This window comes from Lonchura striata, chromosome 16 (assembly GCF_046129695.1).
Source record: "Lonchura striata isolate bLonStr1 chromosome 16, bLonStr1.mat, whole genome shotgun sequence".
Lineage (NCBI taxonomy): Eukaryota > Metazoa > Chordata > Aves > Passeriformes > Estrildidae > Lonchura > Lonchura striata.
The window spans coordinates 13,505,083-13,514,711 of record NC_134618.1 but is presented as its reverse complement, the minus strand read 5'-3'; positions in this window follow the sequence as shown (position 1 = coordinate 13,514,711).

The window sequence follows — 9,629 nt, the reverse complement described above, 5'->3', positions numbered from 1 at the left end:
TGACTTCCCTCCCTGAGGATCTCCCAGGGCCTGGTGCCACAAACTCCCCAGCCCATGGCTTCTGTCCAGGAAAGCAGGGCTGGAGCCACACAGGCTCCGTTGCAGGGACTGGACCTTCCAAGGGAATGGGATTTGCATGGGTTAGAAAGCATGGCTATTTAATTGGTCCTTGCTTTGCTCCTATTTTTATTGCTAGCCATTTAAATTATACAAATGAGGTTTTATCTTGTTTCGTCCCCAGAGAGTCAATGCATTAAACAAAACATTAAAATATAATCACAGAAACTCTCTCATATATATTTATAATGTCAGAATTGCTGGCATTAATGCAGAAGTGGTTTCTTCATGCTTATCTCTCCTCACTGTTTCTATATCAAAAATATACAGCACACGAAAGATAAACACATTAAACTGCCCAGCCATTAACACATCTGCCATCCAGAAATAAATGCAAGGAACAAATTTACAAGGAAAATCCAGTGAAGGAGACAAACACAATTACAATGATGTGTCTCCACCACTGTCTGAGCATTAAGGATGATGATAAGGGAAGTGTCATTCCAAAGACTCTGGCTTTTGGAGCTGTTTCCAACATGAGAAAACACTGAGAAGAAGAGCAGAGTGGAAAACCCACAGTGACCCAGGGCAAACAGTCTGGTTTGCTACCTGTGCAGGAACCCCCAGAAATACTGGGGGACAAGTGGCACAGAAGGCAGGACTTAGCCCAGATTTTCAATAGTTACACGCAAAATACTTCCCATTTTGGAGAGAAACAAGACACTAAGGGCAGCTGTCAACCACATTCTACAGCAGAGGAGTGTAGGAAAGGGTGAAGATGCTCAGGGCTTCTCAGCACCAGCAGACAGAGCAGCCACCACCTGCTCCAGCCCCTTTGTCACTCTCAAGTTCCTGAAGAAATGCTCAGCCCCATCTCAGCCAGTTTGGTGTTGCTTTCCCAGGCCAAGTTCTGCCCTGGAAAGGTGCCACAGTCAGGTTGCCTCCCCAAGGGCTGTGAGGTGGTGGCAGAGGGTGTCACAGCCACCAGCAGCCATGGTTTCTGTGGGGTCTCCATCGAAGTGATCACCAAAGTGATGGAAATCAACCTTTGCTTCGTTAGAGTCTCAATCCCTTCTCATATTCCCTTTGCCTGACTGTTTTTCAAGGAGAGGGATTACTGCAGCTTTATCCCAGGCTGGGCAGAGTCCAGCCTGGTGTATCTAATCAAGGAGCCAATCTCTTCCTTGTGCTCCAAGCACCAAAACACAGACACAAACCCTCTGGCACGCACTGCTCAGCTGGGGCATCCTTGCACCGCCAGCAGCAGCCCCGACACTGCACAGCTTTCCTCCTAAGCCCCTGGAATTTTAAGGCAGGAGCTGCTCCCCAGCACACCAGCACAATAATCTGCCTTGTTAAGAATCCCTCAGGCTCCAGATCCCATTTTGGACTGATGCTTTACTCCTGTTTGTAGGTGGCCAATGTCTGCTTGATTTGTGAGTGCCCCTGAGCCGCTCACAAATTCAATTGAGCACCCTTGTGGGAATCACTCCCACAGTCACACCAAACCCGAGGGAGGTTGCCAGGAAAGACCAGTCACAAAGAGCTGACCTCCTGCATCAATAACTGCTGCTGCTAAAGCTGACTCCTCAGACATTAGTAAGATTGACTGCTGCTCCCCACCAGATGCATTGATGCCAAGTGCACCTTGAGTGTGTATTAGCAGTAAGTTACTGTTGGTACCTCTCAGTTTCTTCCATCAAAAAGCAATCACCCTCCTCTCTTTCCCCATGGCAACCAGGGTTTAGTAATCACCTCATCACCTATTCCAAATTGAGGCTGTAATACATGCTCTCAAAGACTGAAAACTCCAGTCTTTATTAAACTGCAGGTATTTGTTACTCACTCAGACCAAGCATCTTCCAGGCTGCATGTGGATAAATGTTCCCTCCTCTGGTTTGAAGTACGGTGGGATGAGAAGGGCAGAGAAGGTAAATATTTAAACAGCCTGCAAAAGGAAGGCCATGCTTTGAGACATAGGAAACCAAATGCTCCACAGGTGAATCTTCCAAGAAAAACACAAAGGATCAGGAATTAAGTATTGTGTTTTACCCACAGGGGATCCTCCTCTCATATCTCATTTTCTGGCTTTTGCAGACAAGTTGACAGCCTGAATTATCAAAGCATTTGTGCTACACAGGAGGGATTCTCATTTGGGGGCTGGTGCAGCAGAAGACATCTAAGATGGAAATGGAGCTCACCATTTGTTCCTTTGCTGTCAGCTCTGGTTACAAGAAATGAGTTTCTAAAGCCTCCAGCCTGGCCAGGGACAGAACCATCAGTGTATCTCTCACTTGTAAATGTGCTGCTAAGAGGGTAGAAAATAAAGAGCAAAGATTCTCGAGATTTGACTGAAGGTGCTGAGTACTCACTCACTCCTAACATTTCTTATCCAGAACCACTTGTTTCACAGAAGTTTCCTAGCAATAGATCCTGTCCCAATAAAAAATCTGAGCACTGAATTTTACTCAAAAAACTTGAAAAGCGTGGAAATTATATAAATTCAAAAATGAATGATCACAGCTTAGGCTTTTTTTTCTTTCCATATATTTGTATAGTAAATATGATGCTAATTAGATGACATGACGAAAATAGGGAAAAATTAAAGTATAAATGTTTGCTGTGACAATATTCCAAGTCTGGGGGGAAAACTCTTTGTAGTGGTGGAAGGAATGAATTCTGCTGGATCCTAAGACACGTACAGTGATTGAAGAAAACTTAAAATGCCTCCGACAAGAAACTGCTCGTGTGAATGTACTGCTTGGTGGCACCATCTACTGGGTGTCATGGAAACAGCTGAACACGGAGGAACTGGAGTCAGAGTCACTTGCTGTGCCCAGAGAGGGAGCAGAAGGTCAGGGCGTGACATGGGACTGGCAGGGTGTAAGATGTGCAAAAGCACTTGCAAAATCCAGAAGAGCAACTGGCTCCATCTCACAGTTTTGCCTACCAGGTGAGAAACTGTTTTCCACAGTCTCTTTTCCTTTAATCTTCAAAGAAAATAGCAAAGTAGGTTCCTGCATTGTCATTCTGGTGGTAACACGTGAATCCCATGCTGGAGTTCAACTAAGAAATCCTATGTGCACATTTTTCCTCCCTCTTCCAATAAATATAAACCTAAGAAAACATCCAAAGTGGAACGTTAAGTAACTGGTTTTGTCACCCTGATTCTTAAGATTTTCTAAAGCCTTCTGAGTTTACATTCTGTGGCAGAACTTTCCCACACAATTTCTATAAACAACATATTGTTTTGCATTCCTTTATGGGGGTGTAGAAACTTGATGTAATAGTGGTTTGTCCAATGTCTTTGGAGAGGTGGCCCATTCCCTCTCCAATCCAATGTCACCTTTGGGAAAGTATAAAAGTTGGAGTCAGAGAAATAAACCTTCTTCTTTACCTTGCAAATAGCAGGTAGCTCACGTCGTGCTTTCACATGTCCTACAGTGACAGTTTTGAATTCTCAATCCATGGAGAGGGCAGGATGTGGAGCCAACTCAGAAGAAAGATTTGAACTCAAGCCTTGAATGTCTTCAAGGCACACAGTGCCTTCACAAAGAATGAAGATACTTCACAGAAGTCTCTGCCAGGCTCAGAGGTGGCTCGTCCATGTGCTCTTTGGTGGCCCATCTTTGGCACACATGGGAGCACCCAGCCCCTCCACCATGCCAGGGGTTGGCCTCCCATGCCCTGCTGCCCCACATCGCCAGGGACAGCTTGGATTTCCAACAGAACTCCTCCTCCCAAGCCCTGATCTCCCAGGCCCTCATGGGGTTCATCTCTGCTCTCTTTAAAGCACTTCCCATCAGCAGGAACAGACCTCACAGCATCCACATAAAGAATTCCTGATCTTGATCTTTTCCTTCCAATTTTCATAGATTATATAAAGATCTCCCAGACACTCACACCTTGTTCCTAGAGAATTACAAGCTGTGCTAGTCACTGAGTAAGATAAAGTCACGAACAATTGTAAGAAGATGATGCCAATTTGGCATGACCCTCTGTTAAATTGCTTAACACTAATCCAAGTTTTTCACTAGACTGTTTTCAGATATGTGCCCAAAAACATGATTTTCTGGATTCAATCTCCACCATCACATTCTTGGAGAAATAATACACTTCTCCATGACATAACTGGCCCAGAGATCCTTAAGATGATATAAAATTAATTGAATTCATGCTTCTTTCTGTGTCTGCTGCTGCAGTGTGATATCTCACCAGACCTACTGAAAGCTATTAGTACTTCCATGCCCCGGGTTTTGATGAGAGCTGGGAGTGTCACTGTGCACTGGAGACACTCCAGTTACCTGAGAGTGGGTTCTGGAACATCTGAAATGGTTGTTCATTGGATTTTGTCTTGCTGCAGCTCTGTAGGAAACAGCCCAGGATTCCTAGCCCTTACCTGAATCACAGCATTCTGTAAGCAAACCCATTTAAAGAGTAATGACAAATTTCAAACCAGCTTGAAAAGAACCCAGCATTAAAATTATTGACTCTCTGGGCTCTATAAAGACCATTTAATGTAATTTCCTTTCTTCTGTAACATATCCCAAGCACAGGGTTTTTTTAGGATGCAGCTTTGAAGCCTGGTTGATGGCTCAGCAGAATCAGTGCCCTGCATCCCACGCCTGCTCACATCAAGACTTCAACACCATATCTCAAGGACAAAAAAAGGGGATTTCCACAGGGAATTGTGATGTAACAGAAGAGAAGCTGTTGATTGTCTTTATGATGACCTGGTGAGATACTGGAATCTTCATTCCATATAAATGGAACTTAAATTATTTATAGATGAGCTACTTCAACCACCAATTTTTGTGAGGCATGAGGGAATTCTAAATTTCACATTTCCCAGCTGGAGATAAAAACAATCTGGAAAAGATTTTCTGCTGACCTCATGGTGATTTGGAACTGTAGTTTCAGTTTCTTCCTCATGCACCAGTTTGGTGCCTGTCACAGGTCAGAGACACAGATATTGTTATTTACATCAACTTTCATTTATGGTGAAAAAGGCCTTGTCTCTGCTCTCACCAAGACTCCTCTGGTACCTGAGCTTTTAAAGCAAACAGCAAAACTGGATTTTGATTACTTTTAAACTTGAATAATAATTTTTTAAAAAAGCATGTAGCAATGGTTCTATTTTTGTTCCAGCCATTAATGATGACTGTTTTCTAATGATTTATTTCTATTTTTAAGTCCATCAGAAGGGTATTATATGAGATGATTCTTGTATCTGCTACAGTGATATTTTGGTACTTTGTTCTTAAAATAAATAGATTAGGGGTAAGCTGAGCTCCACAGATCTGCATTTCACAAACTATGTGAATACAGAAAAAACCCCAGCTTGTCAGGACACTTGCTGAAGATGCTGTTTATCAGATGCTGCAGAACAATGACAGAACATGGTTTGGTAATACATACTTTATAATACCAATCAATAAAGTCATTGAAATATTTAAGGCATTTCTTTCATGTTTTTCTTTTCATTAGAAATTCATATTAGACATTAGACACATTCTTGCAAAACACTTGAGAGTTGCAGGGGTTTTTTTAAATGACACAAAGCCTTTTCCCTCTCCTGTCCTATCTCAGCCCCTTTGTATGTCTCAGGGTTCTTAGAGCATAGTGCACTTAGAAGCCATTAGTCACCTATTGGCATATTTGGGAGGCTGACAGCTTTGAAAATCTGATCCTTGTGAGCTCAGAGTGCTTGGTCACATCGGGTGCATGCAACACCAATTACCTGGCAGCACAAATACAAAGTGACAGCAGGATGTGGACACAATTGCCTGTCCTTGCTGCTGAGCCAGCCCTGGTGCTCAGTGCCATGGTGATGCTGGCTAAAGTCAGAGTTGGGCAGACTGGCCCCTGAGATGGCAAAACACCCAGCCTGGGTGTCTGCCTCTCCAGGAGCATCCTCCAGATGCAGGCAGGATGCTTGTGATAGCATCCTTCAGGACAGGACTTTCTCTCCTAAATCAGCTGCTGGCTACAAAGAGCACCAAGTCATTGCCCAGGCACTGCACGTTTGTCCTCCTTAGTTTCCAAGTGATGTTTTAAGGCTGCCCCTCACAGCAGCAAGAACTCTTCTCTGACAGTGCCTTTCCAGGTCCCCCTTTCTCAGTGAAACCTGGTGATGGTGAGAAATGCCAAATGCCCACAGCAGAAATTGCTGGAAGTGCTGCTCATCCCCTGTCTGCAGGGCACGTGGCAAGTGAGAGCTGGCACTCTGACTATAAATGGGATGCTCTGGAGGCTTTGCTTACCTGGCATTCTTCAGCTCCATCTCTGCCTTCTGCCTCCTCACCCTTCTCCACCAAACTGGCATTTCTCCATCATCAGCAACCTGTCCTAGCAATGAGAGAGACAGGGAGAGACAGAGAGAATCCATCATGGAGCTGGCTTCCCAGCTGATGTTATTTGGCTTCCAGGCACACAGGGAGTTTGCTCTGGGCTCGGGTCTGTCTGGGTTAGTAGTGCCATTGTTCTCTTGTTATTTGACAGAGCTCCACTATGCACAGCCTTGTCCTGTCCATCACCAGCATCTCCTGAGCAGGGGAGCAGCAGTGAGTTGTGCTCTCAGCCAGCTGGAAACAAGGCAGAGCTCTTCTTCTTCAGAGCTCCACCAGCAGCTCCAACTCTACAGTAAGGAGCAACTCTAGTAGAGCAACTCTACTCTATAAAACACTTGGAAAGCAGGAGCAAACTGCTCTCTAAAGGATGAGAGAACCAAGACAGACCCAAACTGGTGACTGATGGAATTTGTTTTCTTTCCTGATTTTCTTCTGGATCACCCCTGTCCTTTCTGCCATTTCTCTTCACATCCAGCTCTTCTGCCCTTTGTGATACCCATCCCAAAGGTCAGCAGCTCTTTGCTCCTGTCCTTTCTTCACTCTTTTCAGAGGTGCAACAGGAATTACAGTAGTGGAACAATTCTAGAGTTTGAAGCCTATTGTCAGAAATTAGATACCAGTATGTCCTGCTGCCTCCCAAAGGGTCCGACCCACCAAAATACCTAAATCTAGGCTCCTGCATCACTTTATCCTCCTAAAATATTTACGGTCACCCAAAACATTCATTCCTGGTGCTTTTGCCTCCCGGAGGCGCAGTGGGATGAGATTTCCCAGCTGGGCACTAGGTGGCAAAACATCCCGAGAAAGGGAATTTCCCACCCCGGCTCTTTCGGAAGGGGCTGCGGGAGCTTTTGGCGAGTGCTTCAAACGCAGCTGAATATGCAGAAGTTGCAAATGTAAGCGCGCAGAGCCCAACAGAGAGAGAGGGAGAGGAGGTGATTTGTATTCCTGTCCTACCTTTGGGCAGAAGTGTTTGCGTACAAGCGTCTGAAGCTGTTTCCTCCTCTGCTGCTCTCCCGCTGACAGATTGTGGCCATAGAGCTTCAAATATGCCAACACCGGCCCGCTGAGGGCACAGACGTTTCTGTTTGGGGATGGGATGCGCTGGCTCCTGCTGCAGGCACGGGTCAAGCGAACGAGCAGCATGTGGCCCGTGGAGGTCTCAGCCTTCAGCCCTGGCAGCGTTGCCATCCTCCTCCTCTGGCAGCTCCAAAACGAACAACAGGCCATTTCATAGAATCATAGACTGCTTTGGGCCAGACAGGACTTCCAACGTCATCTCGCTCCAACCTCCCTGCATGGGGAGGGGTGCCACACCTAGGTTTGGTTGCTCAGGGTCCCATCTGTCCTTGAACATTCCCATGGATGGGCATCACTGCCTCTCTGGGAACCTCTGCCAAGCATTTTGGCTCCCCCACACCTCTCCATGCCCTGTGTGACTTTCTCCCCTCCTCCTTCATGTGGTGGAAAAGGTGCAGATGTTGCATTCACTGAGGTGAGTCCCTGAGGTGCTGGAATCCTGTGTCCTTTACCCAGCAGGATCTGCCCTCTACCATCCACTGCTCTGGCCATATGCAGAGTCCAGAGCAGGTGACTGAAAGCCCCGAAAAGAAACAAGTCCTCAGCTGCTTGCCCTCATGATTCCCTGCTGGCAAGTGCCATCTTTTTATTCCACAGTGATCAGCCCCCTGATGGGACTCGGGGACCAAGAGGCTCCAAAGTGCAAAGCTGCAAGGTGATGTCACTCATTTTGGCCTTCCCTGCCAAAAGCTTTCCTTCCCCAGCTAAAAAACATCCTGCACTGGGCTCCACTGGCAGGTGGGATCTGGAAGGAACCTACAGCTAATTGACCTCAAAAGCTGTTTTATCCTCTTCTTGCAGCTCTCAGGAGTGAATTCTCACAGGGACTTCTCCTGACTCTGCTCTTCCACAGCCCCTTTGCTCAAAGGCCCTGCAGCAATTTAAGGTGCTGATTTTGCAGATCACAGAGGCGATAATGGCCAAAATAGGTGACACCAGGCAGGGTCCAGCTCTCCAAACCCTGATGCTCTGCACTGCTGGTAACATGTATGGATGCAGACATCTCTGCTGCCTTGCTCTGGGGAAGCTGGACTGGAAGCAAAAAGCAGCTGAGACCACCATCAAGGAGGAGATGTGGGGAGATTTGAGATTTGCTCTGAGCTGTGGGCACCCTCAGCTTGTATCACAGGAGTCTGGTGGAGCCCTTTAATCCTAGGTGAAGGTAACAGATGGGGATGCTTTGCCAACTCCACAGCCTGGCAAACAGAGGGGAAAATGTGCTGAAAGCTATGACTTGCTGAGCATGTTCTCTTCTGGAATCTGCCTGCAAAACAACTCAAATTTCTCAAAGGGGTTCATTATTCAAAACTATTTGCTGAATAATTTCTCTGAGTAATTGCAGGTCTGAAGCTTGTCAGCAAAAAATTCATCATGAGCATCCAGGCAGGCAGCTGTAACCATGCTCAGGCTCTGGTCTGTGGGTGGATAACCCCAGAGTTGGGTAGGAAGGGTAAACAAACTTGTTTACAAAATCAGGATCTGGAGAGAAAAAAAAAAGGAAAAAAAAAAGAAAAAAAAAAAAAGTATAATCTTAAAATAAGCGGCTTCCAGCACAGTTTCTAGATATAACTGACCAAAATAACCTGGCAGAGAGAACTGGGCATTGGGGACCATCCTTGGGCTGCCACATCCCTGCACATGGTGTGTGGCTCTGTCCTCCCATGTCCCATGTCCTTCCCATGTCCCCAGGGGAGCAGCCAAACTGGTCCCCAGGCAGGGAAAGGAAAGGAGCAGGAGATGGGGAAGGAGGAGCTGCCTCCATCCTTGCAGGGCCCTCAACATCATGGGAAGAGCTGTGTGCTGGAGGAGCATGTCACAGACCCACTGTCCCTAGAAAATGTCACTGAGCAGCTCTGACAATTCACACACACTTGGAGAAGGAGCAGAGAGTGACTGGGAGTGTTTCCACAGTTCAGGGCTCAGCAAGTGCACAGTAGCACTGGGCTGGGTACCAAACTCATCACTCAGGCTATGTTTCCTGCTGAAATCATGAAATAATAGATGTCCAATTAACTGGCAAAGCAAGATGCAAAGAGAAATATTGCTTGCAGAGAGCTGGCATAGTGCCCATGGAGTTATAATAAGAATATTTTATTTGCCTGGGCTATAGATAACCTATTTCTCTTCTCTCTCTTGCTGCCT